The following is a 24,733-nucleotide window of genomic DNA, read 5'->3' as shown; positions in this document are numbered from 1 at the left end:
TAGTAATGTTTGTAAAAGAATGAATAAATTTATTTACATGTCCAGCAAAAATCCTACTACCTTGTAGTCTTTTTTTTTAAATATTGTTTGCTTTTGTTATCTTATTAATTCATGATTAAAACATATTGTGGTGTGGGGTGCCTGGGTGGCTCACTCGGTTAAGCATCCAACTTTGGCTCAGGTCATGATCTCGTGGTCCATGAGTTCAAGTCCCGCATTGGGCTCTGTGCTGAGAGCTCAGAGCCTGGAGCCTGCTTTGGATTCTGTGTGTCTCTCTCTGCCTCTCCCCTGCTTTCTCTCTCTCTCTCTCTCTCTCTCTCTCTGAAAATTAAGTAAACATTTTTTTAATTATTTAAAAAATATTGTGGTGTAATTATTTTTCCAGTAGTCTTCCCAGTGGACAGCAGCATATAATGGGAAGACCATGGGCTTTTGACTATAGATATGAATTTGAATCTTGTCCTCACTACATCTTGTGTCCTTAGACAAGTTGTTCAACTTTCTTTCACCTCAAATGTCTTGTTTGTGAGATGGGGATAATAATACAAATTTTGTGTTGGGAAAGACAATTCTCCACGAGTCTCTCGTGCTCACAGCTGGCATGTAGGGTATACCAAAAATGCTGGGCCCTAACTGTTGTTTCTTCACCCAGGCAATTTCTCACGGTTGTATTTGCAGCAAGCACCTTTGAGGGATGAGGTGGTGTCTCCCTCAGGAACAAAGAGCATGATTACTCACTCACTACTTCCTATAAAAGTGGTAGATTCCTAGAGCTCAGGGTTCCCCAGCTATGACAAAAAAATACCGTGGGCATAGTATCCATCTGGACCCCTACTGGCTTGCCCCGCTGGACCTTGGGTCGCAAAGGGATCTGGCACAAAATGCTGGTGCTCATGCTGTTTGCTGCAACGTGAATAATAAAATCCTTTGTCTCTCACCTAGAGGTCTCATCTACCAGCATCCGAAGTAAGAGACTAAAACTCACTGGAAAATCTAGTTTCAACATTAATAGATTAACTTACTGGCTTGTAAGCTGGGTAAAATAAAACCCCACATGTGACAGTTCACAGGGTTGTCGAAAGATTAAATGAGATCACCAAAATAAAGCACACGGCACAGGGTGGGCACTAAATAAATATGCACAAAAACATTTTCCCTTTAGCATCTCATTTAAATTTCTTTAACTATTTTAGGTAATAGCTCTTGACAAAATTGTGATGATAGTGAGGTTATTCCTTTACCTCTCTTCACTTTTCCCACATAATCTATCACTCCCACATGTAGTGATAAAGTCATCATATTCTCCCAGAAGAGTTTACAGCTGGTACCTCTCTGGAGGTCTAAGTGCTTGGGACAGAAGGGAACACGTGAAAACTGAAGAAGTTGTAAGCCATGGGTCTCTAATAATGGAAATTTGAGACCTGGATTGGCAGTAGGTGTTTGAGGACATGGGACCGCATCTATCCTCTTCCAATCTTCTGAACTTCACATTAGGGGAGGGGAAGGAAGGAAATAGAAATAGAAATAGAGTTTATGCCAAAATATAAAAGTATTTTCTGATAACTGGGAAGATTTAGATGATGCAGAGGAATGTAACAGACTCTTTATTACATGCCTGTACCCTGGTCTGTACCTCCTAACATACCTAGAAATGAAAAGAGTGTCTTACTCTTTGTACTAGTTTCCTATTTCTGCTGTAACAAGTTACCATGAATTTGGTACCTTAAAAATGAAACTTGCTATCATATAGCTCTGTGGGTCAAATGTCCAGCACTGGTCTCAGCAGGCTAAAATCAAGGTGTCAGCAGGTCTGCGTCCCTTTCTGGAGGCTCGAGGAGAGGATGTGTTTCCTTACTTTTCCAGCTTCTAGAAACCACCTGCATTTCTTGGCTCATGGCCCCCTTTTTTCATTTTTGGGTGGTCAAGTTCTTACACGGCTATCTCTCTAGTTCCTTGTAGCCAGAAGGTTGCCTGCTTTTAAAGCCTCATGTGATCACATTCAGTTCTCTGGGGTAAGTCAGGATTATCTCCCCATCTTAAGGTCTTTAATCATATCTGCAAAGACCCTTTTACCAGGTAAAGGAACATATTCACGTGTTTACACAGGTGGGGATTATGACCTAGACCAATTAGGACTTTGGGGTGGGGCATTATTCTCCTACCACACTCTACTTGGAGAAACCTCCCAAGATTTGGTAATTCTTAAAGTTGTTCAGTGTGACCATTTCCCAGGTTAAAATTTTTCTAAATGTGAAATCTCTGCCAAGATAAGGAGAATGCACAGCGCCAAGTGATAAATTATCTTTGAATTTGTTTCAAGTTCCACACGTTATCAGAAAAAGTGATCAGAGGAGCACTCCTGAAATTCTAAGGGAAGACACTCAGTACATGTAACTGTGTGCAGTTATGGGAATTCCAAGAAGAATGTTAGTTTATGTGAGAGCAAAGGTTCACTTTGGCCCACAAAGTGAAACTCTGGGTCACAATGTGTGGAGTCTGTGTGGAAGCATCCCAGTTGCTTTTTCTTAAAGCTTCAGGAATGTCTGAAATGACTCCTGCCCATGAGGTTTTTCTTAATACTATGATATTTGGGGGCAATTAAAATGATATGACAATGCGAGGGCCCTTATCTGAGAGGTGGGCAAAAGCATAGCCAGCAGTAGAAAGAGTGTGGTTGCACTTTGTAGATGAGGATGGGTGTCAAATTCGAACAAAAGGAAAATTCATTTATTCAAAAGTATTTATTGAGCAGCTCCATGTGCAAAACAAAAACAAAAACAAAAAAACCCACTATGCTAGGTACTCTGGGCTGAGGATGAATTAGCCAAGAAGCCAACCCTTAGGGAACTTGCATTCCAGCTTCAGAGATAAGAAACAAATTATTCCATGAGCATCGAAGACGAACAGTAGTTCTCTAGAGCAGTGCTTCTCAATCTTTAATGTGTCTACATGTATCTTATCAAAATGCAAATTTTGTAGGTCCAAGGGGAGGAATGAGGTTCTACATTCCTAACAAGCTCCCAAGTGATGATGATGCCAGTGCTACTGGTCCCACGCTCAGAGCAGCAAAGGTCTAGAGTAGTATTTCTCACACCTCACTGTGCTTAATCAGCTGGGGAAATTTTACAAACAAAAGACGTCCTGGCTCTTCCCATGGAATTTCAGTTGTGATTAGAGAGTAAGACTCAGGCATCAGTATTTTGATTTAATGGGCAGCTAACTACTGAGTACTGTTAATACACAACTTCTCATCATAGCTGTTACAAAAATCTTGGGCAATGGTCCTCAGAGTGGGGGCCCCAGACCGGCAGGGTCAGTATCACGTGGGAACTGGTCAGAAACCTAATTCCTGGGCTCCATCTCAGGTCTGTTGAAATTCTGGGGGTGGAGCCCCAAAATCTGTGGTTTAACAAACCTACCAGGTGATTCTGATGCAAAACCAAGTTTGAGAACCATGGATCTAGGGCAGCTGTTTCCAATCAGACGTGAACATCAGAATCACCTGGAGACCATTTCAAAACTGCAGAGGCCGTAGCCCCACCCAGTTTCTGAATCAGTTGGTCTGGTCTGGAGTCCTGACCTGCTCATGACTGAAAACATCCACAGGTTGAACCACCTTTGTGTCCTCAGACCAAGAACCCCTGATTGTAGGGTAGTGACCGGCAAAATCCTCTCCTCTTCTCATTTATTTACTCATTTTTTTCTACACATGTTAAAGGCAACCACCATCAAAGAGCTTGGAAGCAACACAAAATAAGGAGTAAATCAAGTAGACACAAAGATGAGAGCCCATGAGAGAGAAGAAGAGCCAACAGGATAGATCAGAAGCCAGGCAACACCTCAGGACTCCCTCCCCCATTTCTGAACTTAACCTACATTAAGTGAGGAGACAAGAAAAGAAAATCAGAATGCTTTTCTACCAGAAGAACCCTGACCAATTACTGTCAGCCATGAGCTTGCCACCTTCATTGGCATCCCCTTCTGCACATAATCATTATGTTCCTGTTTAACCATGTCACCCCACATTCCAGAGTATCCTATGGATTAGTACTCACTAGTTTTAGAATTTTGGGGTCCTGTAATCTCATCATCCACATATTGACAACCAGACAAAGGAGGGATCACAGAGAAGCTTTGTACCAATTAAGGCCTTGTGTTGAGTACCCCTGAAGAACAGTCAAAAGTTAGTGGCTCCAGGGGCGCCTGGGTGGCTCAGTCACTTAAGTGTCCGACTTTGGCTCAGGTCATGATCTCATGGTTTGAGTTTAAGCCCCACGTCGGGCTCTGTGCTGACAGCTCAGAGCCTGGAGCCTGCTTCAGATTCTGTGTCTCCCTCTCTCTCTGCCCCTCCCCTGCTCATGCCCTGTCTCTCTCTGTCTCAAAACTAAATAAAAACATTTAAAAAACTTTTTTAAAAAGTTAGTGGCTCCTAAGTCTCTTCTCTAATGACAAAAATGAACTGTATGTGGCCCATTCTTTCTCAAGAACTCCTGACAAGCAATTAATCCAGTCTCCACCCCAGAAACTGAGTGGACTTTTTTGCTTACCACAGCTCCCATCAGTTAGCAAGTCTTCACAGAACTCGTGCCAATGAAGGCTTCTATCCTATCTTGAAGCAAACAAAGTAGAGGCCTAAGAATATTCTTCCAACAGACCTCTTAACTAAGCTTAATATACACAGTACCCTATGGAAGAAAACTGCTTTAAATCAGAGAAGCCAAAGGAGCAATTGTAATGTTTTCTGTGAGATGTCGTTGCAGGATCAGCAAGCAAAGGAAACACATACCAACTCACGCAGGAACTATGGGCCACATACGCATGTCATGTATTCAGAGTAGATTCTATAAGAAAAATCCCCTCAAGAAAGTGTCCCATTCAAATTCATCCACATGTAGCCTAAAAGCAACCCAGGTTGTCATATCACCTACAATGATGATTCACATGCACTGTGGCCAACAGAGCATATCATATGTTGAATGTCAGAAAAGATTCCCAACAATACAGAAAGGGTGCATTCTGGGGAGCATTGGGAATACCGTGCAAATACACAGGATGAGGGGGCACCTGGATGACTCAGTCAGTTAAGCCTCTGACTCTTAGTATCCGCTCAGGTCATGATCTCACAGTTCATGGGATCTGGCACCACACTGCCAGCGTGGAGCCTGCTTTAGGTTCTCTCTCTCCGTCCTCCCCCACCCACGCTCACGTGCTCTTGCTCGCTCTCTCAAAATAAGTAGACTTTAAAAAATATATGTGGTGGGGCGCCTGGGTGGCGCAGTCGGTTAAACATCTAACTTCAGCTCAGGTCACGATCTCGTGGTCTGTGGGTTTGAGCCCCACAACAGGCTCTGTGCTGACAGTTCAGAGCCTGGAGCCTGCTTCGCATTCTGTGTCTCCCTCTCCCTCTGCCCCTTCCCTGCTTGCCCTCTGTCTCTATCTCAAAACTAATAAACATTAATAAATACATAAATAAATAAATAAATATTAAAAAATATATGTGGGATGAAGCCAAATTATAAAGTTGTTGTTTTGAAGGGCTTTCAAATGCTATATAGGATGAACTGCCAGCATCCTGAGGAATTATAAATAGAGCTTCACGTTTTTGTGCAAATGATATATATTCATTTCAAAAACTGTTTCTTATATTATCAATGCCTGTCAGCACAGCATAATGTTAAAGAGTACGGACGCTGCAAACTATCTGAGTTTGATTCCTAACTGCTGTGTAAAAGAAATAGGGCCCTGTGCAAGGTCCTTACTTTCCTCATCTTGAAAATGGGTATAATATACTATCTTCATCATAGGGTTATCAAGATTATTGAGACAATGGATACATAGGTATTAGTGCTTTATCTGGGATATTGTTGATGTTCAATAAACTCTGGCTATTATAATCATTTCTAGGAGTCTAAGGTTCTCAGCATATTCACTGAGGAGGCTTACATGGATCAGGCTAATACTAAAGGCAATCCACTGAGACCTGGTAAAAACTATAAATGCACAGTAAATTGTTGACTTAAAGCTATACCAAAAGTCAGTGCCTGATCACAATTCCTTCCTCTTTTGGCTAGGGGACTGCATTCTGATGATATTTGATCATGGTATCAGAGAAGAATAAATTCATGAAAAGACTGAGAAATTCTCCTTGTTCATAAAATGGAATAACCAAATTAAAAATTAAAAATATACTTCAATTTAAAAAATACTCTTATTATCCAATTTTCACTTCACACTAGTCCAGTAATCCTCACTTTAGTGGTGAGGAAAATGTATAAGTAACCTGCCCCAGGCAATTTCTTTAGTGTGGAAGTCCTATTTGGAGACTTAAAAGAAAAGAAAAGAAAAGAAAAGAAAAGAAAAGAAAAGAAAAGAAAAGAAAAAGAAAGAAAGAAAGAAAGAAAGAAAGAAATTAAAGAAAAGAAAAGAAAAGAAAAGAAAAGAAAAGAAAAGAAAAGAAAAGAAAAAAAGCATAAAATTGAGAAATCTAAACAGACTTCCACATCAACTCTACCCTATCCTCCAAAAAAGTCTTTCGGTCTCAATTGTTACAAAACTTAAATTCACTAAGGAAGATAATTTCAGTAGTTATATCAATTAACAAGTATTAGAGCCATAGTATTAGACAGTTACCTTAACACTGTCTATGTTGTCAAAATCATTAGACTAAAGCTTTCTTTTTATTTGTTCCATTAGCCCACTTAATTTATAAGGACACCCATGACAATAGCATATAGCCTTCTTGCCTATAGATTTTATGGACCTAAAAGAGCTGGATGCCATTTTTATATGCAAAAATTTAAAAACTGGGGATTTCAGAGGCAACATAATAATCAATACCCATATAACAGGAGTTGGAGATACGAAAAATATTGAATTAGAAAGATAATTGACTTCAAGAAATAAACAGAATAAGGTTTCCAAGAATATATGGGTTTTTTTCAATATATGAAATTTATTGTCAAATAGGTTTCCAAACAACACCCAGTGCTCATTCCAAAAGGTGCCCTCCTCAATACCCATCACCCACCCTCCTCTCCCTCCCACCTCCCATCAACCCTCAGTTTGTTCTCAGTTTTTAAGAGTCTCTTATGCTTTGGCTCTCTCTAAGGGTTTTTTAATTGAAAGGAGACACAAACTGTCACAAGGGAATTTTTTTTAAAAATTTCAAATATATAAATAAATACATAAATAAAATAAAATAATTTTTTTAAAGACCAACACCTAGAATATTGTGGTGACATTTAAGAAAACCAAAGATAAAAAGAAAATCTTAAAACTTTCAAAGAAAATAAACAGATAAGTCAGTACATATCAATCAGATGGTATTGCATCCTCCACTGTAATACTGGGTGCAGAAGACAATGGAACAATATTTTGAAATTATTTTTGACCTGTAATAATTCTCTAGTCTTTTAAGAATGAGGAGACCCGAAGCGGACCACCGAAGGCAAAGCGAGCTGAGCCTGCCCCTCCCGACTCTGTGCACCTTGCGGATCCACCCGGCTAATACACCAGATCCCATCGAAGCAGCACCACAAGCCTGGCAATGTGCAAGTAGCACAGACAGGGGCCACACCACTCCACAGTGAGTCCTGCCCCTGGGAGAGGGGAAGGTAAGGTACACACCAGTCTGACTGTGGCCCCAGCGGTGGGCTGGGGGCAGACATCAGGTCTGACCGCGGCCCTGCCCACCAACACAAGTTACTCCAGACAGTACAGAGGAAGAGCCCTGCAGTTCTGCGTCACTCCAGGGAATATCCAAAATGAAGAAATGGAAGAATTCTCCTCAAAAGAAACTCCAGGAAGTAGCGACAGCTAACGAACTGATCAAAAATGATTTTGCAATGTAACAGAAAATGAATTTAAAATAATAGTCATAAAATTAATCACTGGGCTTGAAAAAAGTATAGAGAACAGCAGAGAATCTATTACTACAGAGATCAAGGGACTAAGAAACAGTCAGGAGGAGCTAAAAAATGCTATAAATGAGCTACAAAATAAAATGGAGGCGACCACAGCTTGGATTGAAGAGGCAGAGGAGAGAATAGGTGAATTAGAAGATAAAATTATGGAAAAAGAGGCAGCTGAGAAAAAGAGATAAAAAAAACCCGGGAGTATGAGGGAAGAATTAGAGAACTAAGTGACACAATTAAACGTAGTAACATACGCATAATTGGGATTCCAGAGGAGGAAGAGAGTGGGAAAGGTGCTGAAGGCATACTTGAAGAAATAATAGCTGAGAACTTCACTGATCTGGGGAAGGAAAAAGGTATTGAAATCCAAGAGGCACAGAGAACTCCCTTCAGACATAACTTGAATCGATCTTCTGCACGACATATCGTAATCAAACTGGCAAAATACAAGGATAAAGAGAAAATTCTGAAAGCAGCTAGGGATAAACATGCTCTAACATATAAAGGGAGACTGATAAGACTAGTGATGGATTAATCTACTGAAACTTGGCAGGCCCGAAAGGTATGGCAGGAAATCTTCAATGTGATGAACAGAAAAAATATGCAGCCAAGAATCCTTTATCCAGCAAGTCTGTCATTTAGAATAGAAGTAGAGATAAAGGTCTTCCCAAAGAAACAAAAACTGAAGGAATTCGTCACCACTAAACCAGCCCTACAAGAGATCCTAAGGGGGATCCTGTGAGACAAGGTACCAGAGACATCACTACAAGCATGAAACCTACAGACATCACAATGACTCTAAACCCATATCTTTCTATAATAACACTGAATGTAAATGGACTAAATGCGCCAACCAAAAGACATAGGGTATCAGAATGGATAAAAAAACAAGACCCGTCTATTTGCTGTCTACAAGAGACTCATTTTAGACCTGAGGACACCTTCAGATTGAAAGTGAGGGGATGGAGAACTATCATGCTACTGGAAGTCAAAAGAAAGCTGGAATAGCCATACTTATATCAGACAAACTAGACTTTAAAGGCTGTAACAAGAGATGAAGAAAGGCATTATATAATAATTACAGGGTCTATCCATCAGGAAGAGCTAACAATTATAAATGTCTATGAGCCAAATACAGAAGCCCCCAAATATATAAAACAATTACTCACAAACATAAGGAACCTTATTGATAAAAATGTGGTAAATGCAAGGGACTTTAATACTCCACTTACAACAATGGATAGATCATCTAGACACAGGATCAATAAAGAAACAAGGGCCCTGAATGATACATTGGATCAGATGGACTTGACAGATATATTTAGAACTCTGCATCCCAAAGCAACAGAATATACTTTCTTCTCGAGTGTACATGGAACATTCTCCAAGATAGATCATATACTGGGTCACAAAACAGCCCTTCATAAGTTTACAAGAATTGAAATTATACCATGCATACTTTCAGACCACAATGCTATGAAGCTTGAAATCAACCACAGGAAAAAGTCTGGAAAACCTCCAAAAGCATGGAGGTTAAAGAACACCCTACTAAAGAATGAATGGGTCAACCAGGCAATTAGAGAAGAAATTAAGAAATATATGGAAACAAATGAAAATGAAAATACAACAATCCAAATGCTTTGGGATACAGTGAGGGCAGTCCTTAGAGGAAAATATATTGCAGTCCAGGCCTATCTCAAGAGGCAAGAAAAATCCCAAATACAAAATCTAACAGCACACCTAAAGGAAATAGAAGCAGAACAGCAAAGACACCCCAAACCCAGTAGAAGAAGAGGAATAATAAAGATCAGAGAAAAATTAACAATATAGAATCTAAAAAAAACAGTAGAGCAGATCAACGAAACCAAGAGTTGGTTTTTTGAAAAAATAAACAAAATTGATAAACCTCTAGCCAGGCTTCTCAAAAAGAAAAGGGAGATGACTCAAATAGATAAAATCATGAATGGAAATGGAATTATTACAACCAATCCTTCAGAAATACAAGCAATTATCAGGGAAGACTATGAAAAATTATATGCCAACAAACTAGACAACCTGGAAGAAATGGACAATTCCTAAACACCCACACACTCCCAAAACTCAAACAGGAAGAAATAGAAAGCTTGAACAGACCCATAACCAGTGAAGAAATTGAATCAGTTATCAAAAAACTCCCAACAAATAAGAGTCCAGGAGCAGATGGCTTCCCAGGGGAATTCTACCAGACATTTAAAGCAGAAATAATACCTATCCTTCGCAAGCTATTCCAAAAAACAGAAAGGGAAGGAAAACTTCCAGACTCATTCGATGAAGCCAGCATTACTTTTATTCCTAAACCAGACAGAGACCCAGTAAAAAAAGAGAACTACAGGCCAATATCCCTGATGAATATGGATGCAACAATTCTCAGTAAGATACTAGCAAATCGAATTCAACAGCATATAAAAAGAATTATTCACCATGATCAAGTGGGATTCATTCCTGGGATGCAGGGCTGGTTCAACATTTGCAAATCAATCAATGTGATACATCACATTAATAAAAGAAAAGATAAGAACCATATGATCCTGTCAATCGATGCAGAAAAAGCATTTGACAAAATTCAGCACCCTTTCTTAATAAAAACACTCGAGAAAGTTGGGATAGAAGGAACATATTTAAACATCATAAAAGCCATTTATGAAAGGCCCACAGCTAATATCATCCTCAATGGGGAAAAACTGAGAGCTTTCTCCCTGCGATCAGGAACACGACAGGGATGTCCACTCTCACTGCTGTTGTTTAACATAGTGTTGGAAGTTCTAGCATCAGCAATCAGACAACAAAAGGAAATCAAAGGCATCAAAATTGGCAAAGATGAAGTTAAGCTTTCACTTTTTGCAGATGACACAATATTATACATGGAAAATCCGATAGACTCCACCAAAAGTCTGCTAGAACTGATACATGAATTCAGCAAAGTTGCAGGATACAAAATCAATGTGCAGAAATCAGCTGCATTCTTATACACTAATAATGAAGCAACAGAAAGACAAATAAAGAAACTGATCCCATTCACAATTGCACCAAGAAGCATAAAATACCTAGGAATAAACCTAACCAAAGATGTAAAAGAACTGTATGCTGAAAACTATAGAAAGCTCATGAAGGAAATTGAAGAAGATATAAAGAAATGGAAAAACATTCCGTGCTCATGGGTTGGAAGAATAAATATTGCTAAAATGTCAATACTACCCAAAGCTATCTACACATTCAATGCAATCCCAATCAAAATTGCACCAGCATTCTTCTCAAAGCTAGAACAAGCAATCCTAAAATGTGTATGGAACCACAAAAGGCCCCGAATAGCCAAAGTAATTTTGAGGAAGAACACCAAAGCAGGAGGCATCACAATCCCAGACTTTAGCCTCTGCTACAAAGCTGTCATCATCAAGACAGCATGCTATTGGCACAAAAACAGACACACAGACCAATGGAATAGAATAGAAACCCCAGAACTAGACCCACAAACATATGGCCAACTCATCTTTCACAAAGCAGGAAAGAATATCCATTGGAAAAAAGACAGTCTCTTTAACAAATGGTGCTGGGAGAACTGGACAGCAACATGCAGAAGGATGAAACTAGATCACTTTCTTACACCATTCACAAAAACAAACTCAAAATGGATAAAGGACCTGAATGTGAGACAGGAAACCATCAAAACCCTAGAGGAGAAAGCAGGAAAAAACCTCTCTGACCTCAGCCGCAGCAAATTCTTACTTGACACATCCCCAAGGGCAAGGGAATTAAAAGCAAAAATGAACTAATGGGACCTCATGAAGATAAAAAGCTTCTGCACAGCAAAGGAAACAATCAAAAAACTAAAAGGCAACCAACGGAATTGGAAAAGATATTTGCAAATGACATATCGGACAAAGGGCCAGTATCCAAAATCTATAAAGAGCTCACCAAACTCCACACCCGAAAAACAAATAATCCAGTGAAGAAATAGGCAGAAGACATGAATAGACACTTCTCTGAAGAAGACATCCAGATGGCCAACAGGCACATGAAAAGATGCTCAATGTCACTCCTCATCAGGGAAATACAAATCAAAACCACACTGAGATATCACCTCATGTCAGTCAGAGTGGCTAAAATGAACAAATCAGGAAACTATAGATGCTGGGGAGGATGTGGAGAAACGGGAACCCTCTTGCACTGTTGGTGGGAATGCAAACTGGTGCAGCCACTCTGGAAAACAGTGTGGAATTTCCTCAAAAAATTAAAAATAGACCTACCGATGACCCAGCAATAGCACTGCTAGGAATTTACCCAAGGGACACAGGAGTACTGATGCATAGGGGCACTTGTACCCCAATGTTTATAGCAGCACTCTCAACAATAGACAAATTATGGAAAGAGCCTAAATGTCCATCAACTGATGAATGGATAAAGAAATTGTGGTTTATATACACAATGGAATACTATATGGCAATAAGAAAGAATGAAATTTGGCCCTTTGTAGAACGTGGATGGAACTGGAGAGTGTGATGCTAAGTGAAATAAGTCATACAGAGAAAGACAGATACCATATGTTTTCACTCTTATGTGGATCCTGAGAAACTTAACAGATGTCTATGGGGGAGGGGAAGAAAAAAAAGAGGTTAGAGAGGGAGAGAGCCAAAGCATAAGAGACTCTTAAAAACTGAGAACAAACTGAGGGTTGATGGGGGATGGGAGGGAGGGGAGGGTGGGTGGGTGATGGGTATTGAGGAGGGCACCTTTTGGGATGAGCACTGTGTGTTGTATGGAAACCAATTTGACAATCAATTTCATATTCAAAAAAATAATAAAATAAATAAAATTTTAAAAAAAGAATGAGGGGGAAAAATTTTGTAATATTCAAGAACTCAGAAAGTTTGTAACCGATGAACTCTCTCCAGAAAAAAATATCTAGACAACATGCCTCAAGGAAATTAAAAACAAGAACCAAAAATGAACCTAAAAGATAATATGAGATAGCAGTCTGGAATTACCTCACAACATGAGGAAAGGAGAGAAAGCAGTGAAGACATGCTAAGTTATTTCAGTTTTTGAGAGAAAGGAGCAGATATCAGATAGGAAAAATGTAGAATTTAATATGTACATTGATGGTTTTTAATATTATTTTTCCAAGGGTAGAAAGGAAAGTGGATGTAACTTCAATAATCCTTCTTAAGAAATACACTAACAAGAGATACTAAAAAAGCAGACTGACAATTTGTATAAATAAAAGTTTAAAACTCTTGTGCACAAATAAACCATGAACAGTGTTAAAATAGCAAGAATCAGACAAGCTTCACCCTAGGAGAAAATATTTGCAAATCATACGTCCAACAAACAATTTATATCAAGAATATATAAAGAACCCTCAGAAATCAACAGTAAGAAACCAAACAACCCAAATTTTAATGAGCAAATTACTGGGGCACCTGGCTGGCTCAATCAAGAGAGCACGTGACTCTTGATCTCCAGTGTGACTCTTGTAAGTTTGAGCCCCATTTTGGGTGCAGAGATTACTTAAAAACAAAATCTTTTTTAAAAAAGTGGAAAAATGGGGGTGCCTGGGTGGCTCAGTCTGTTGAACGTCCAACTTCGGCTCAGGTCATGATCTTACAGTTCATGGGTTCAAGCCCCACATCAGGCTCTGTGCTGACAGCTTGGAGCTTGGAGCCTGCTTCAGATTCTGTGTCTCTCTCTCTGCCCTTCCTCTGCTCACACTCTGTCTCTTGTCTCTCTGTCTCAAAAATACATAAACATTAAAAAAATTTTTAAGTGGAAAAAAAAAGTAAATTACTTAACTGACACTTTAACAAAGAGGCTATGCAGAAGGCAAATAGGTACATGTAAAGATATCCTACTTTTTTAGGCATTAAGAAATGAAAATTAAAATCACAAGATACCACAGCATACTTACTAGCGTAGATGAAATTTAAAAGTACAATAGCAAATGCTGAACAGATGCAGCTCATGCAATGATGATGGGGATGCAAACAGTAAAGACTCTTTGGAAAACAATTTGCTGGTTCTTTATAAAGTTAAACACACACTTACCGTTCGATCCAGCAATCTCACTGGTAAGCAGTTACCCAAAAGAAATGGAGAAGTTCACCTGACACCTGCGTGTCAGTGTTTACTGCAGCACTGGTCATAATAGGGGACATAACCCAACTGTCCACCAACAGCAGTATGGATAAGTAAATTTTGGTACATTCATACTGTGGCATACTAGACTATAATGAGCAAGAATGATCTCCAACTACGTTCAATAATGTGGGAGAATCCCTTAAACCGTGTTGAGCAAAAGAAGCCAGACACTACAGGGTACATACTGTTTGATGTCATTTATGTAAAGTACAAAAGAAGCAATGCACGATGGGGATGCTGAGTAGGAGTGTGCACAAGCCAGATGCTGGTAAATATTTTACTTCTTAATCTGGGTGATGGTTTGGGGGGTGTGTTCAGTTGTTGAAATGTTATCAAGTGGCACATTTATGATCTATGCCCCTTCCCATCATAAATTACACTTGAAAAAAATTTTAATGCGTACTGCAGGCCCCCAAATAGCCAGTAAACATGGAAAAGGACCTATTTACTAATATTTAGGGGAATACAAACTAAAGCAATGGTGACATATCAGTTTTTACCCATCAGATTAGAAAATCATAAAAATAGAAAAAATAAATATTTTAGGATCGTGTGGGAATTGCGTACTCTCATGTGCATATTAGTGTTTGCACCAATGGGTTCAGCCTTCTTGAAGGGTAATTGGCAGTATCATTGTGTTTACATGTGCACACCACTTCACCAATCATTTCCACTTGTAGGTACCTGTTCTTCCTGCATAAAGAGGCAGGCACAAGGCTGTCTACAGAGTCTAATCTGTAATACCAGAAAATTGGAAACAATGCCAATTCCCAACCAAAAAAAAAAAAACTTGGGAACATTCCTATTATGCAATTCTGCATACCAGGGCACCTGGGTAGCTCAGTTGGTTGGCATCCAACTTTGGCTCATGTCATGATCACGTGGTCCATGGGATGGAGCCCCCATCAGGCTCTGTGCTGACAACTCAGAGCCTGGAGCCTGCTTCGGATTCTATGTCTCCCTCTCTCTCTGTCCCTCCCCTGCTTGTGCATGTGCACTCTCTCTCTCTCTCTCTCAAAAATAAACAAACATTAAAAGTTAAAAAAAAAATCTGCATACCTTCTAAAACATAATGAGCTGTATAACAATATAAGACATAGTTTTAAGTATTTTTTAAAAGGGTATCATAGCACAGTATAAAATATATAATTTATTTTTTAAATATTTATATATATAGGTATAGTTATATAGAGAAATGTTTCAAAATGTATAGGACAGAGGAGCAGAGATATGGCTCTAGACTACTGACAGTGATTTTCTCTAGGGAAGGGAGTGAGAATGGTGGAGGAAAGGAGATGATGGAGATTCGCATATGTTTCAGGCTCTAGGCTTCTTACAATTTTCTGTACAGAATCTTTTGCAATGGTAATATATCCTTGTATTATTTGTGCAATTTTAAAAAACGTCCCTAACACATAGATTTTTTAAAAAAACACACTACAAAAAACACATAAAGTAGAAGTAAAACTAGATACTAACAACAGTTAAGCTAAACTTAGTGACAACTGACTTATACTACAAAAGGGTTAATTATAACAACAAATATAAACAAGCACACTCCTACATGTAGGCTGCATGAAATAATAAATTCAACAGTTGGCTATTTAAAACACACATGACTAAAAAATATTGTAATTGACAGGCAACACTCAGGGGGAAGATCTGAGGCAGGTGTGCAGAGATTGGTCAGGTTGTGACAGATGCAGACTGTGGACTATGGGCACATTGCTTAAAAGGCAGTGCAGCAAGTCAGGTGATGTGCTTGGAATCAAGGCAAGTAGCTGAGCACTGACAGCCTTACTCTTGGTCTACATCCCATAATTACACTGTATGTGGGGTCTCTGTAGGCATTTGATTTGGAGGATACTTAACCCTGTGAGAACATCATAAGGGCAGCAATTACAAAAGCATAATGGTAACACTAAAGAATATAATCACAAAAAGTACTTAGTTAATATCAGTATCATAGTAAAAAGCTTCAAGAGAGGAGCTAGTCATTAAATGAAAATAGTAAACTATAAATTAAAGAATAAAAATCCAACAGTACTGAATTTATATGTCCCTAACAACAGCTGAACATAGCAATAAAAAATGTAAATTTAAGAAAAGTCATAAATAAATTGAAATTAGAGAGCTAATTATTCCACCATAAAAATAGCAAAACCTACCACTTACTGACTTTTTCTAAGTGTCTAGGATTCTGTGCTGAGCACTCTGCATACATTATCTCACTTAATTCTCACATGAATTAATTCCATGAGGTAGGTGATATTTTAGTTCTCCTATTTTATAGATGAGGAAAGTAGGACTTAATGAAGTTGAGTGTCTTTGCCAAGAAAACCCAGCTATTTAATAAGAGGTGAAGCTGCAACTCAGACTTGAGTCTATCTAGCTCCAGAGCTCATATTCTAATGTACTCCTAGTTATGTTGCCTCTCAATCTGAAATAATCAGAAGATGAATAATCAGTAAATAACAAATTAATAAAAGAAACTGCATAACTGATCAGCAGCATCAATTAGATAGACAATGGAGAGACGCAAAAGATAAAAGAATAAATTATTTTATATAAAGATCTCATAAAAATGCATTATATGAAGACAAAAAGAAACCAGAATATCTGATATTCCACAATATTAAAAATATGAAATTAGAAGTGCAAGCAAAATTCTTATCAGCTTTATTCATGAAAGCTAGAAACTAAAAACCCAAATGTCACTAACTGGCGAACAGATAAGCAACCTGTGGTGCATCCACATAATGAAGGACTGCTCAACAATAGAAATGAGCATTCTGGGGGAATGCAAGCTGGTGCAGCCACTCTGGAAAATGGTATGGAGGTTCCTCAAAAAACTAAAAATAGAACTACCCTATGACCCAGCAATTGCACTACTAGGCATTTATCCAAGGGATCCAGGTGTGCTGTTCCGAAGGGACACATGCACCCCCATGTTTATAGCAGCACTATCAGCAATAGCCACAGTATGGAAAGAGCCCAAATGCCCATCAATGAATGAATGGATAAAGAAATTGTGGTTTATATACACAATGGCGTACTACGTGGCAATGAGAAAGAATGAAATATGGCCCTTTGTAGCAACATGGATGGAACTTGAGAGCGTTATACTAAGTGAAATAAGGCATATAGAGAAAGACAGATACCATATGTTTTCACTCTTATGTGGATCCTGAGAAACTTAACAGAAACCCATGGGGGAGGGGAAGAAAAAAAATGAAAAATAAATGTTAGAGTGGGAGAGAGCCAAAGCATAAGAGACTCTTAAAAACTCAGAACAAACTGAGGGTTGATGGGGGGTGGGAGGGAGGGGAGGGTGGGTGATGGGTATTGAGGAGGGCACCTTTTGGGATGAGCACTGGGTGTTGTATGGAAACCAATTTGACAATCAATTTCATATACTGAAAAAAAAAAAAAAAAAAAAAAACAATAGCCACTGTATGGAAAGAGCCCAAATGTCCATCAATGAATGAATGGATAAAGAAGATGTGGTATATATATACAATGGAGTATTACTCGGCAATCAAAAAGAATGAAATCTTGCCATTTGCTACTATGTGGATGGAACTGGAGGGTTTTATGCTAAGTGAAATTAGTCAGAGAAAGACAAAAATCATATGACTTCACTCATATGAAGATTTTAAGAGACAAAACAGATGAACATAAGGGAAGGGAAACAAAAATAACATAAAAACAGGGAGGGGGACAAAACAGAAGAGACTCATGGAGAACAAACTAAGGGTTACGGGAGGGGTTGTGGGAGGGGGGATGGGCTAAATGGGTAAGGGGCACGAAGGAATCTACTCCTGAAATCATTGTTGCACTATATGCTAACTAATTTGGGTGTAAATTTTTTTTTAAATTAAAAATAAAATTTAAAAAAATGAGCATTCTGTTGATCCACACAACACATGGATGAATCTAAAAAATATTCTCAGCAAAAAAAAGCCAGACACAAATGACTAATACTGCTGATTGCATTTATATAGCAATTTTATAAGAGGCAAAACTATAGCAACAGAAAACAGCACTTCCCAGGAACAGGGGGTAGGATATGGAACTGGATACAAAGAAGCATGGGAAAGTTTTTAGGATAATAGAAATGGCTTATATCTTGATTGTGGTGGTTGTCACATAATTGTATATACTTGTCAATACTCATTAAATTTTATGGTTTAAAGGGGGTAAATTTTATTATATATAAATCATATCTCAATGAACTAGAGTTCTTAAATGCAGGCAGAATTTTAAAGCTCCACATCCCATAAAAATGTTAAGTGCTTCAATACTTTCTACATCAAAACAAAAATTCCCTATATAACAGAATATTTTGAAATGATATTTCCATATTAACACTGATGGAGTGCTCCCAAAGCAGTGCTTAGAAGAACACTTACTTTTCTAGATTAATGAGGAAGACAAAAAACTATAAAATCAAATCCCAATTCTCCCCCAAAAAAGAATGAAGAAACAAATTTGTTAAAAATAGTAAAATGTGGGGTGAGACAAAATATATTGGCAATGAATAGAAATGACTGTTTTAAGGTAAGGATGATACTCCAAATGATGTATTAGTAATTATCATTATCAGTACTCTATAGATAACTGCTGAAGTATGAAATAATAAAGCAAGAAATCACAAAATAAAGAACATAAATAGACCAACACAATAGGCTAGTCACAGAAGAAATACAGACACTTATAAAAATTTTGTCCCTTTGTTTTTTACAAAGGGTATTAATGGAGTCTCTAAAGTAGTGTCTTAAGTTTCCAAAATACAACTTACTCCCTTGTTGTTACCCCAAGTATTGGGTACTTTAGAAATATAGAAAACTGCATGCAATTTGTTTTTAGGAGGTAAATGTGGTTTGGGTCATACAACCTAAAGTGGCCGTGAAAAAACTAAATAATAACTCATTCTTGCTTTTGAACATAAATACAAAAATCCAAAATAAAATCTAGGACACAATATGTGAGTTTAGAGGACCTAGTCTGCAGTGGGAATTGGTTCCAGTAAGGAGGAGAAGGCAAATCCCAGAGGGTACAGCCAACAACACTACAAAGACATGACAGGCTTCACCCAAACCCAGAGGCTTGATGTAGGCTTTCTTTTTTATCTTATTTCATTGGCCAAAACTTCTAAACAGTAATATGCAAATGGGCTTTCTTGTTCTTGGTTGTGATGAGAAATGCTTTACCACTAAAAGTAATGAGCAGGGGCGCCTGGGTGGCTCAGTAGGTTGAGCATTTGACTCTGGGTTTTGGCTCAGGTCATGATCCCAGGGTCCTGAGATCAAGCCCCACATTGGACTCTGTGCTGACAGTACAGAGCCTGCTTAAGATTCTCTTTCTCTCTCCCTCTGCCCCTTTCTCCTGCTCATCCTGTCTCTAAATAAATAAATAAATAAATAGTAAATTGCTTTAAAAAGGCGGGGGGGGGGGAGATAGACATTCGTTAAGAAAAATAAACCAAATTTCAGAAATAAGGCGTAAGGATGACGTCATACCAAAGCTTTATTGAACAGCCCTTACCCAATTCCAGGAACTGTTCTATTCTCTAATAGAATGTACCTTTTTTGATTTATTACCATTGATTCAGGAAGAGCTTCAGTGTAGTTACATGTTAACTTGTAGACTCTAAACTTCTGTCTGGTAGAGATGCAAATGATTCTTGTCTAGTACAAAAAATAACCCCAAAGGTTATAGTTTTATTGCCCTTAGGGCATTGTCTTCTATCTGTAATGTAGCAAACGTGTCTCAGAATGCCTTTCCCCACTGACACTCTGTGAACCAGCCAGTCATCCGGCTACTCTCCTAAGTTAAATAAATCTTCGACATGTATTCAATATACATTTGGACAAAAATCATGTTTCTAACTTTTCAAAAAGTATACTCTTTATACATTCAACAAATAATGACGCCAATAACCACCTAATTATGATTGTGCAAAGGGCTTTGAAAGAAAAGGGGATAGCCTATCCTGGCTGAGGGGTGCTGAAGGAAATGGTCCCCTTATAAACAGGTGAGGAGGCTGGCTGCCCTTAAAGGAGACACAGGTGCAGGGAAGAGCCCTCCCTGAGTTAGTCCTTCCTGGGGTGATTTTCTAACTGCATGTAAAGATTCCCAAAGCTGGGGCACCAGGGTGGCTCAGTCGGTTAAGTGGCCGACTCTGGCTCAGGTCATGATCTCATGGTTCGTGAGTTTGAGCCCTGCATCGGGCGCTGTGCTGACAGCTCAGAGCCTGGAGCCTGCTTTGGATTCTGTCTCTCCCTCTCTCTCTGCCCCTCCCCTGCTCGTGCTCTCTGTCACTCAAAACAGAATAAACATTAAAAACAATTTTTTTAAGTAAACAAATAAAGATTCCCAAAGTCACAGAAGCAACCAAAAATTATTCTCTGCAATTGTTGAAACAGAGTTGTCTTGTATTTCTACACCAAAGCAGTCTTCAAAATAAAAATAAAATAAATAATGATAATAACATCTATTGTTGACTCAGTTTATTTACAATGTCTGGCACTAAACACTTCCAGTGAATTATTTTCACTTGTCATGAATCATAACAACCCTACAAACTACTTACTATTACTATCTCCATTTCACAGATGAAAAAACTGAGGCTCAGAGATTAAGTTATATGTCCCAGGGTACACAATTGGCCTGCCTGCTTTCAGACCTTAACTCCTTTGCTGTTCTGCCTCTTCCAAAGATATTTCTTCAAGTTTGTACTACCGTATAACGGGGAAGGGGTCCATTATTTTCATCTTTTTAACATATCCCTTGCAGATTAAAACATCATGGCAAGAAGGGAATGGGTGCACAATTCCCTTATGTGAAAGGTGCTATGGTTCAGTGTTTACATTTGCTGGTCCTATTCATTTCCCAAAGCTTCCTGTAGCAGAGATTTGGAGGTGAAAAGCAGGGTTTGCTTTGAGTGGCTTTTCAATAATAAAGAGTGTCTTGTTGAAAACATGTTTACTCCCTGCCTCAGCTTTTAACTATTGCCCAACATGGCCCCCTCTCTTGCTTTTCTCTCATCTCTAAGCCTTGAGCACTCGTCCAAAAGCTTTTAGCTCAACTGAGTGGGCAAAAAGCCTTCTCTATCATTTATCTTGCAACTGGTTCTGAGTTTCTCTCAAGTGTTTGTTTAAGTATTTGGCCAAGGATTGAGAGTCCTATTGTGAGCAAAGAGTCCATTCGCCTTCATTGTACATAAGCTTTCCAGAGTTTACTGATTGGTTTTTGTTCCTTTTCTTTCTCCATTGGTACTTTCTGCTTTTAACTGAGGATTATACAAAAATGCAGTTTTCCAACTTCCTTAATCTTATATTCAAAGGGGATACAAGTGTCTTCTGTATTTACAGAAATATTTTCCAAGTAATGCAAAAGGATACTGAATTCTGTCCTGGGTCCCTGTGGCTTGGAATACAATATAGATAGCCCCTTGCGACTTTTTCTTTTTTTAATCTTGAACAGCATACAAAAAAATCACAGAATTCTAAAATATCTGAACGAAAGGCCCCTCAGAGATCATCTTTGTCCAACTTCTACATTTTACACAGTGGAAAAGAAAGCTGGTAAAGTTTCAGCGCTAAGACCTCCTTCAAGTACATTAATATTTATTTTGTATTCTATATTTTGCCTTCCCAATTGTATACTCTCTGAGAACAGAGACCCCCTCCTTAAACTTCTTTTATACCTCATTTGCTACACAGATCTGTGTGTAGGAGATATTTAGAAAGAACAGGGGCATGGATGTTTTAAGTGACCTCCCACTAAATCTGCTCCCTTTAGAGCACAGGAAAATTTGCTCTAAACTGAATGGGATTAGAGCTAACCCATAAGGGATGCACAAAGTTTTAAATGGAATAGTGACCTAGAGAAATTTCCTCCTAGCTCAATGGGTCCATTGGAGGATGCTTTGGATTTTACTGTTTATTACGTATGTAGTACTTGTACTCACCCTTGTAAAAACATCAGACAACACATAACTATACAGAGTAAAATATGAAAGACCTCCAAATTTCCTTCCTCTTTTTATATCCCTCCCCAGTGTAAGTCATTATAGGATAAAGTGTACTGTTTTACCCCTTTTTGATATATTTCCATGCATGTGTAGAGTTTGTCTTTTTTTACGTAAATGAGATTATGCTTTATTCACTGTTCTGAAAAACTTGCTTTTTAAAAATTTTTGTTTATCTGTTTGTTTATTCATTTATGTATTTATTTTGAGAAAGAGACAGAGAGAGAGCAAGCCCTGGAGGGGCAGAGAGAGAGGGAGAGAGAAATCCCAAGCAGGCTCTGAGCTAACAGTGCAGAGCCCAATGCAGGCTCACTCTCATGAACCATGAAATCATGACCTGAGCCAAGTCAGCCGCTAAACCAACTGAGCCACCCAGGCACCTCGAAACTTGTTTTTTCACTTAAAAACATATCTTGGAGGGGCGCCTGGGTGGTTCAGTTGGCTGAGCATCTGACTCTTGATTTTGGCTCAGGTCATGATCTCAGGATCATGAGATCGAGCCCCACATTGGACTCCATGCTGAGCATGGAGCCTGCTTATGATTCTCTCTCTCTCTCTCTCTCTCTCTCTCTCCCCCCCTGTGCCCCTACCCTGCTTACGTGCTCTCGTGCTCTATTGCTCTCTAAATAAATAAATAAGTAAATAAATAAATAAATAAAACTTATATTGGAGATCCTTCCATATCAGTACATATGCATAGTGTTTCATCAAATGGGTGTAGCATATATTATTACTAGAATAGCCATTCTCCTATTAATGAGCTCTGAGAGAGTTTGTCATTTTTTTGCTATCATGAACAACACTGCATTACATGAGTATTAATTCAGAATGGATTCCCGGAGCAACATTGGTGGACTGGTGCTCACTTCCTTTGAGTGAATGGATCAAAGGTAGCAGGAATGATCTAAACCCTGTACCTTGACAGATGGCCTTGGACAAATCACTCCAGACTCATGGCTGCCCCACCTAATTCAGAGAATGATACAGGTTCAAATGAGATAAAATTATAAAAAGTCTCTGGAAACAACGAACGGCTATATAAATGAAAGCAACTGACTATCCAAAGATAGTAATATATGTTATGACATCAATAAACCACATGCACGGCTGCACTGCGTGCTCTATAAGGAACACCTTACTAATGTCTCAGTATCCTTTCCTGGTTTGGGTGTAACTCCTCCTTCTATGACGAAGTTGCCCCTCTCCCGACTCCAACCATATAATTCTAGTTCAAGTGCCACCAATTAATTATAGCACATAGCAGTTGTTCTGATGGTGGGCATGTGACTTCCCACATAAGGGCTTTTCCCTGGGAGTTTTCAAACTGGGCCAGGGGAAAGAAGAGCATCCCTCAGAATGACATAAGCAAAATGGCCAAATAAGATGCCCCTTGCATGTAATTCCCCCTCAGCAACAATAATTTGCCATCCACTCATGGGTAAAAGTACCTTCCTGCAAATGTTGGGATCCAGGTAGGAGACTGTGAAACCTCAGTGCAATCCAAGGCCCAGGAGAGCTGTTTTGAGAAGGCAGGCTTGCACCCAGGCTGTTGACTCAACGATGGTGGTCCCAGCTTCAGAAACAGAAACTACTCTATACCTGAGATCTTGGCTACAGCTCCATTTGGCTTTGGGTCTGTCACCATAACCATATGCCAAGGGAATGGGGAGGAGTCACGCCCACCTGAGCAATGGGTAATAGACATTCAGACCTCAGTCCTGGCTGTGGATACTGAAATAGTCTGTGAACTGACTCCAGCCCCTCTCAGCCATAATCCAAGCGCCCCTTGAGATAAAGCCACCAAACTCGATCCGACTATAGATTCTGAAAGGGCCCAGTAACCAGGCTCTAGCCCATCCCAGCCACAGTCAGCAAATTTTCTTGCTAGCACAGGGACCCAGCAGAAGACACTCCCCCGTCTCAGGTCCTGGTTACAGAACCAAACACAGCTCTGTACCCATGAATATTCAGCTACACCCTGGTCTGGTGCAGTCCTATCACAAGCCCCATATGCCAAGGGACCTAGGAGGAGTCGTACCTCTCACACACACACATGTCCTGCCTTCATTGCAATGATTAACAGACATAGGAATCTTGGTCTTGCTGTGGACCCTGAAGTGATCCATGAACCAGCTCTAGCTCCTTTCAGCTGAGGTCTGGGAGTCCCCAGAAGTAAGCCTGCCAAATTTTGACAGACTATAGATTCTAAAGGGGCCCCGTACTAGGCATCAGCCTTTCCCAGCTATAGTCCACTAGTTAGTCTGCTGGCACAGGGGTCGGGAAGGAGCTACTCACATCTGTACCCACAGAGATCCTGAAAAGGCCCTCTACTAAGTGCAGGCCCCTCCAGGTCAGGTACCTGTCTCGCATATCCAGAGATCTGGCAGGAGACACACCCACCTGTGCCTTCAGAGCCAGGTCTGCAGACCTCAAACTTGGCTGTAGATCCTGCAAGAACCCTGAGCCTGAGTTCCAGCCCCTCTCAGCCACCGTCCAGGGGCAGTGCTGCCTACCCAGAAACCCCTGCAGTAACCAGACAATAGCCCTCCAGGGACCAGATGGGAGCCCCACCTGTTGTGTAACTGGTAGTAAGCAGGCTTCAAGAGGACCCAAC

The 24,733-nt window shown here is 39.4% G+C and overlaps 1 long non-coding RNA gene across 2 annotated transcripts in view; it reads right to left on the bottom strand.

The window, feature by feature from the left end:
• The window catches only part of LOC109251402 (uncharacterized), a 127,777-nt gene that overhangs the window by 30,409 nt on the left and 72,635 nt on the right, over positions 1-24,733 (bottom strand). The window lies entirely within an intron of this gene.

Source organism: Panthera pardus, unplaced genomic scaffold, assembly GCF_024362965.1.
Source record: "Panthera pardus isolate Hobbes unplaced genomic scaffold, ASM2436296v1 HiC_scaffold_16, whole genome shotgun sequence".
In the NCBI taxonomy this organism is placed as follows: domain Eukaryota; kingdom Metazoa; phylum Chordata; class Mammalia; order Carnivora; family Felidae; genus Panthera; species Panthera pardus.
Note: the sequence above shows the minus strand (reverse complement) of the source record. Positions and strands in the feature narration are given on the sequence as shown.